The sequence below is a fragment of the Olea europaea genome, unplaced genomic scaffold (assembly GCF_002742605.1).
Source record: "Olea europaea var. sylvestris unplaced genomic scaffold, O_europaea_v1 scaffold293, whole genome shotgun sequence".
Classification (NCBI taxonomy): Eukaryota; Viridiplantae; Streptophyta; class Magnoliopsida; order Lamiales; family Oleaceae; genus Olea; species Olea europaea.
The window spans coordinates 519,831-527,740 of NW_019247890.1; positions in this window are offsets into that span (position 1 = coordinate 519,831).

The following is a 7,910-nucleotide window of genomic DNA, read 5'->3' on the forward strand; positions in this document are numbered from 1 at the left end:
TATATATTCTTCAAATTTTCTATCTGTCCTTTCAGCACATGTATCCCCAAATTTGAAAGTGACATAAGTTGGGATTGTACCCATTTCACAATTCTACGGAAGTCTAGAGAACAGACATAGACGGAATCAAGTTAATAATATTCACACGTCTTTAATGCATATCCTCAAAATAAAGATAGGTATAGCTGAAAAACTCATAATTGACCTAATCAATTCTAACAGTCTCATGTTTCTTCTTTTTGAGCACTGTTCTATTAGAGAGTACCAGGAGCACTGGGTTGAGAATCTATACCATTTTCTTTTAAGTAATTATTGAATTCTAACAAGATAGATTTGCCACTGCAGTCTGATCAAAATATCTTTAGCCTTTACTTAAATGTTTCTTGACGTTAGTCTAATACTACTTAAATTTCTTAAAGATATCTCATTTTTGAGTCATTAGATAAATGTATCCAAATCCAGAGCAATCATCTGTAAATGTGAAGAATACTCATAGCTCCCCTTTGTAGGTGTACTCTTGGATCCACACATCATAATAGATTAGTTCTAACGCTTCTTTAACTCTATCCTTTTACCAAAAAATGATCTTTTAGCCATCTTACCTTCCAAACAATAGTCACAAATTGACAATTGTTCAAGCTCAATCGAGTTGAGAAAACCACCACTTTCTATTCTTCGTATACTTTTAATGATAAGTGTCCAAGTCTAAGATGACATAAAATAATCACTAATATAGTATGACTTTTGCTTCTTATGGTTTGTAGAAGTAAATCAGTTTGAAATATAAAAATCATTCGTCAAATATCCTGTACAAATAGGAACTTTTTTCACATAATATAATGCACATGAGATGTCGATGTTATAAAATAACATTGTCCTATTAAATAAGAAACATAAATGAACTTCTACTTCATCCGTCAAACATAATAACAATTTTTGAGAACTAAATGCCTACCACTATCGAAATAAAAATAAACTACTCCAAAGGCTCTTTCCAAAACTACTGTTCATCTGCCAATATTGATTTTAAATTGGCCTTCATTGTATCTTCTGCTCTCCTAAAACACTTGTATAGTCATGGATATATGATTATCGGTTCTAGAGTCTACAACCTAAGAATTTGTAGAAATAACTGCTAAACAAGACTCGACAATGAAAAACTCACCAACATCATACTTTTTTTGCTAGTGTTCTTGGTAACATTTCTTTCGATGTCCATATTTTATTACAGTTGGGACAATAGCCAATCTGCTTTCCATCTGCTTTAGGCCTTTTCTTGATCCTTTATTTCTTGTTAGCGCTCTTCCACTTCTTTCCAACTCCACCTTTCAACTTTGAACTAGAGGAGCTACCAAATACTACATGAGCACTGCCACTCTTAGAACTAAGATCATTTTCTACATTTTTCAGCTCATTCATCAGCTCAGTTAAAGATATTTTCATCATGTGCAAGTGAAAGTCCACTGTAAACTTTGAAAACATATCGAGTTGAACACCATATCAATTTGAGTCCCAGAGTCAATAGTTGCACTCAGATTCTTCGCCATGTTAAAGTGTGCAATCATAGTCAACACATGATCCTTCATGAGCGTCTTTCATGGGCGTCTGGGTTTCCTACGTATATTTTGTAAGGTATGAATGATTTCAAAATTAGCCCTCCTATTTAAATGTCTGAACATGTCCTGAAGGCTCTGAATTATGTCAAGAGGTACTCTGAATTTCAAGCTTTTGCTGCAACACATTTGAAAATAATGCCAAAATGTAATGGTGAGCCAACTTGTTGGCTACCATCTGATGTGTTTCAGCCGCATATTAATCAAGTTTCTTCCAGCTTCTTCCAGCCGAAATTGTTGAATTTCATTTCTTAATGTAGAAGAATCCACATGCATGGATGAAGAAGAAAATTTGAATTAAAACTCTCCACCTTTTGACGGCCACAACTTTAATTGTTTAATGGAGAAGAAATCTATGCAAGAAGACAATTTGAAATGAAATTCTCTAGCCGCAATTCTTGATTATTTTTTGGCCACAAGTTTATGACGGTTTGTAGCCAAAGATTTTCTACAAATATGAGCTACCATAAAGAGAACTAAAGGTCCCTTGAGAGGAAGAAAAATAGGATAGAGAAGAGAAAAAAAAAAGAGAGATTAGAGAGACTCTTTTGAGAGGTTTTTTTTTTAGTTTGTAAATCCGTTGTAAATTATATTCAAGTAGAAATAGAATTGTTTTCCTCTTTTATTCTCTTCTCGTGATCGAAAAATCACAACAAGTGGTATCAGAGCTTGGTTCATCAATTAACCTTCGTAGTTTTTCATAAAGCTTTTGCAAGTCAAGATGTCAATGGAGGAATCTTTATCAGGAGCTATGATCAAACTCACCGCCACCAATTACACACTGTGGAGGCCTCGGATGGAAGACCTCCTTAGTTGTAAGGATTTGTATGACCCCTTGGAAGCTAAAGGTGAAAACCCCGATCCTACCAAGGAGGCAGAGTGGAAGAAGCTAAATAGAAAAACTATCGGTCAAATTCGACAATGGATTGACCTTATTGTTTTTCACCATGTAGCACAGGAGACAGATGCATATGCTCTCTGGAAGATTCTGGAGGACATGTACCAAGCCAAGACCACTCGAAACATAGCCCTGTTGATGAGGCGTTTGGTGAATCTGAAGTTAAAGAGTGGAACTTCAGCTGCTGAACACAACAGTGAATTTCAGAGCTTGGTAAACCAATTGTCATCTGTGGAGATGCCACTTGGGGATGAAATACAAGCTTTACTACTTTTAAGTTCTCTTCCTGATAGTTGGGAGACATTAGTAGTATCTCTTAGCAACTCAGCCCCTGATGGCAAACTTACCATGTTTATGGTTAAGGATGCCCTATTTAATGAAGAGGTCAGGAGAAAAGATGTAGACACGGACCAATCACATGCCCTTGTCACAGTGAACTGGGGAAGACAACAAGGAGGTGTTCGAGGCAGGGGGAGAGGCAAAAGCAAAAGTAGGGGTAGATCCATAGATGGAAGGAAGCCTACTTATAAGTATTACTATTGTGGTATGGAGGGCCACTTGAAGAAGAACTGAAGAAAATTGCTACGAGAGCAAGGCTACAACAGTTCGCAGCTGAAAAATAAAGAAGGAGAGATACTAGTCACTATTTCTGGAGAGGTGGCTATCTGCTCCATCCATGAGGAGGCATGTCTTCATGTCTCAAACCAAAATATTGAGTGGGTGGTAGACACTGCAGCATCTTATCACGCCACTCCACGTAGAGATTTCTTCACAACATACAAAGCCGGCGGCTTTGGAGCAGTGAAGATGGGAAATACCAGTTCTTCTAAGATCGTGGGAATTGGTGATGTTCAGAGACAAACGAACCATGGGTGTAAAATAACCCTGAATGATGTTCGACATGTACCTAATCTTCGGCTAAATCTACTTTCAGGGATAGCCCTTGACAAACAGGGCTATGTCAATCAATTTAACAATAGCACATGGAAAATGATGAAAGGTTCCATGGTTGTCGCTCGAGGACATATATGTGGAACTTTATACAAAACTCATGTGAAAATGCATGTGGATAGCCTCAACGTAGTAGAACGTGAAGCTTCTCAAAATTTGTGGCACCAGAGACTTGGTCACATGAGTGAGAAGGGATTGTCTACTTTAACAAAGAAGGAGCTAATCACAGTTGCCAAGGAAGCTGCGCTGGATCCTTGCAGTCACTATCTATTTGGTAAGCAACATAGAGTCTCCTTCAATTTCTCTTCTACAAGACGATTAGAGTTGCTCAATCTAGTACACTCTGATATTTGTGGTCCCTTGGAGGTTGAATCACTAGGCGGTAACAAGTATTTTTTAACATTCATTGATGACGCTTCTCGAAAGGTGTGGGTATATTTCTTGAAGACGAAGGACCAAGTATTGAATTACTTCAAATCATTTCATGCCATGGTAGAGCGTGAAATAGGAAAGAAACTGAAATGTCTCCGCACAGATAATGGAGACGAGTATACTTCCAAAGAGTTTGATGCCTATTGCAGGACATACGAAATTCGACATGAGAAGACGGTCCCACGTACCCCACAACATAATGGAGTCGCCAAGAGGATGAATCGGACAATCATGGAAAAGGTCAGAAGCATGATAAGTATGGCTAAGCTGCCAAAGCCATTTTAGGGAGAAGCTGTTCGAACTGCCTGCTATTTGATCAACAGATCACCATCAGTGCCGTTGAATTTTGAAATTTCGAAGAAAGTATGGTCTGGTAAATATCCCTTCTATTCTCACCTGAGAGTATTTGGATGTTTAGCCTTTGCACATGTATCCAAGGAGCTAAGACAAAAGCTAGATGCAAGGACCACTCCATGCATCTTTATAGGCTATGGAGATGAGGAATTTGGATACAGATTATGGGACCCAAAAACAAAGAAGGTCATCAGAAGCAGGGACGTAGTGTTCTACGAAAACCAAACATTAGAAGACATTGAAAAGCCCACAACATCTCCTAATTCTAATTTTGGTGCCCAAAATATTGCTCCAGATCGAGCACCAGCACAATTCACCATAGATAACGACGATGTGCATGAAGAAATACCGGAAGCAGAATAGGAGGATGAAGAAGGGGATATTGATCAGGGGGAGTCACAATCCTCTTCACCAGAAGTTGTTGTACCATCACATCAGCCAGATGATGATGCACCTCCTGAAATCAACGATCCACAGGTAAGAAGATCTGAACGAGGACGAATTCCATCAACGAGATATCCAGAATCAGAGTACATTTTGCTCACTGACGAAGGAGAGCCAAAGAACTTTCAGGAAGCACAAACTCATGTGGACAAAGACAAGTGGATACAAGCAATGCAAGATGAGATGGAGTCACTGCAGAAAAATCAAACATATGAGTTAGTTGAGCTTCCGAAGGGAAAGAAGACATTAAGAAATAAATGGGTTTTCAAGCTCAAGGAAGATGGCAGCGGAAAGGTGGTAAAACATAAAGCCCGTTTGATAGTCAAAGGATTTCTTTAGAAGAAGGGAGTTGACTTTGACGAGATTTTTTCACCTGTTGTAAAAATGGCCTCAATTCGAGTTATCCTAGGATTTGTAGCCAGTCTGAATCTAGAGCTTGAATAGATGGATGTCAAACTAGCATTTCTTCGTGGTGATTTATATGAAGAAATTTATATGGAGCAGCCAGAAGATTTTGAAGTTTCAAGGAAAGAAAACTTCGTTTGCAAGCTAAAGAAGAGCTTATATGGTCTTGAGCAAGCACCCAGGCAGTGGTACAAAAAGTTTGACTCTTTCATGGTGAGTCAAAGCTACAAAAGAACAGCTACGGATCGGTGCGTTTATATTCAACACTTTTCGAATGACAATTTTGTTGCTCTTCTATTGTATGTAGACGACATGCTGATCATCGGACAAGATGCAACAAAAATTAGGTAGCTAAGGAATGAACTCTCCAAGTCCTTCGATATGAAGGACTTAGGCCCAGCTCAAGAGATTTTGGGAATGCATATAACTTGAGATAGGAAGAATAGAAGATTGTGGCTATCCCAAGAAAAGTATGTTGAACGAGTGATCAAGAGATTCAACAGGCATAATGCCAAACCTGTCAACATTCCATTGGCCAACCACTTCAAGTTGAGCAAAAATTCATGCCCCTCATCCAAGAAAGAGATAGAGGAAATGTCATTGATACCTTATTCTTCAGCAGTTGGAAGCCTGATGTATGCCATGGTATGTACAATGCCAGATATTGCGCATGCAGTAGGCATGGTGAGTCGTTTTCTTTCTAATCCTGGAAAGGAACATTGGGAGGCAGTCAAGTGGATTCTCAGGTACCTCAAAGGTACATCAAAGATATATCTGTGCTACGGGGAAGCTGATCCAATCTTGGAAGGTTATACAAATTCAGATATGGCGGGAGATCTTGACAGTGGAAAATCTACTTCCGGATTTCTCTACACTTTTGCAGGGGGAGCTGTTTCATGGCAGTCAAGACTACAAAAGTGTGTTGCTTTATCCACAACAGAAGTAGAATATATTGCAGCAACGGAAGCAGGTAAAGAAATGTTGTGATTAAAGCGATTTCTCCAAGAACTAGAGATCAAGCAGAAAGATTATAAAGTACATTGTGACAGCCAGAGTGCTCTTGACTTGAGTAAGAACTCAATGTATCACTCTCGAACAAAGCACATTGACATTCACTATCATTGGATAAGAGAGGTGATGGATCAACAGCTGTTGAGACAAGTAAAGATTCACACAAATGAGAATCCAGCAGATATGTTAACAAATGTGGTTTTAAGGGAAAAGCTAGAGCTATGCAGAGACATAGCTGGGTTGGTTGTCAGATAGCAATAGATTCAAATGCGACTGGAAGGGGAGAATTGATGTATTCTAGCCGTATATTAATCAAGTTTCTTCCAGCCGAAATTGTTGAATTTCATTTCTTAATGTAGAAGAATCCACATGCATGGATGAAGAATGAAATTTGAAATAAAACTCTCCACTTTTTGACGGCCACAACTTCAATTGCTTAATGGAGTAGAAATCTATACAAGAAGACAATTTGAAATGAAATTCTCTAACCGCAATTCTTGATTGTTTTTTGGTCACAAGTTTATGACGGTTTGTAGCCAAAGATTTTCTATAAATATGAGCTACCATAAAGAGAATTAAAGGTCCCTTGAGAGGAAGAAAAAAAGATAGAGAAGAGAGAGAAAAAGAGAGATTAGAGAGACTATTTTGAGAGATTTTTTTTTTTTTTTTTTTTTTTTTTTTGAAAAAAAAAAAAAAAGATTTTGTTTATTTTGTTATTTTGTTTAGTTTAGTTTTTATTCTCTTCTCGTGATCGGAGAATCACAACACCATCCACTTATCATATGTAGCCCTCTTGCATTCCCTTCAACATTAGTAGGTTCGTAAAAAATTCCTCCTTAAACACAAAATCGTGTTTCTCATCAATAAGTATAAATATTAAGTTATGTTTTTAATCCACATAATTTTTCCTGATTAGTTTGTTTTGTTCAAGAACAACAGAAAAGGACCAAAGACACATTTTGCTAAAAAAAAAAAAAAAAGAAAAAAAATTACATATTAAATTGAATGTTGAATCAAAATTTAGCATAAAAAGTATGAATGCACCTGTAGATCTATAAAACTATATTAATAAAATGACTACCTAATCCTTGTAATCCAGCGAGTCCCTGTACAGGAAATGCTATTATGTCCACTGATCAAGTTGTGACCCTCGGAGAAATTATATTTGATATTAAATGTCTAGATAAGTCTAATATCATTTTATTTTGTCACCAAAATCATTAAACGAGTGCATCTATAAGGTTCGTAGATGAAGTAAATTTGGGTGCAAAACATTTGTTTGGATACTTGAAATTAATTTTATTATCTATTAGACTATCTCAAATTATATTCTATCTAGTTCTTAAAATAAAAAATAAAAAAATCAAATCAAGTAATTCGAACTATATGCCCTCCTATATGAAGTCAGTTGCGTTATCGACACGAGGCTAACAAATTTCGCTCTTTATGGATTGATTGAAGGAGACCAAATATTTTTATTTAACTAAGCATTATCTTTCACTCAATATTTTAAAATAATAAATTTTAATTTTAAATATTTACAATCTGTTTATACTTATCTAATTAACAAATAGTTGATTATCACAAACTTCATTTCTAGATTTAAATTAAATCGATCAAGAAAATTGATGTTAAGTTAAATGCATTCTATTCTTAGTTAAATTAAAAACTAATTGGCTCAAGTCCAATATTTAATTTAAATCATTAATGCAATACTCTTTTGCAAAGAAATTGTCTTCCAAGCCACAAAAAACATGGCATTGTACTTGAAATCGGACCCAACCTATTCAAATTTGGTCGAA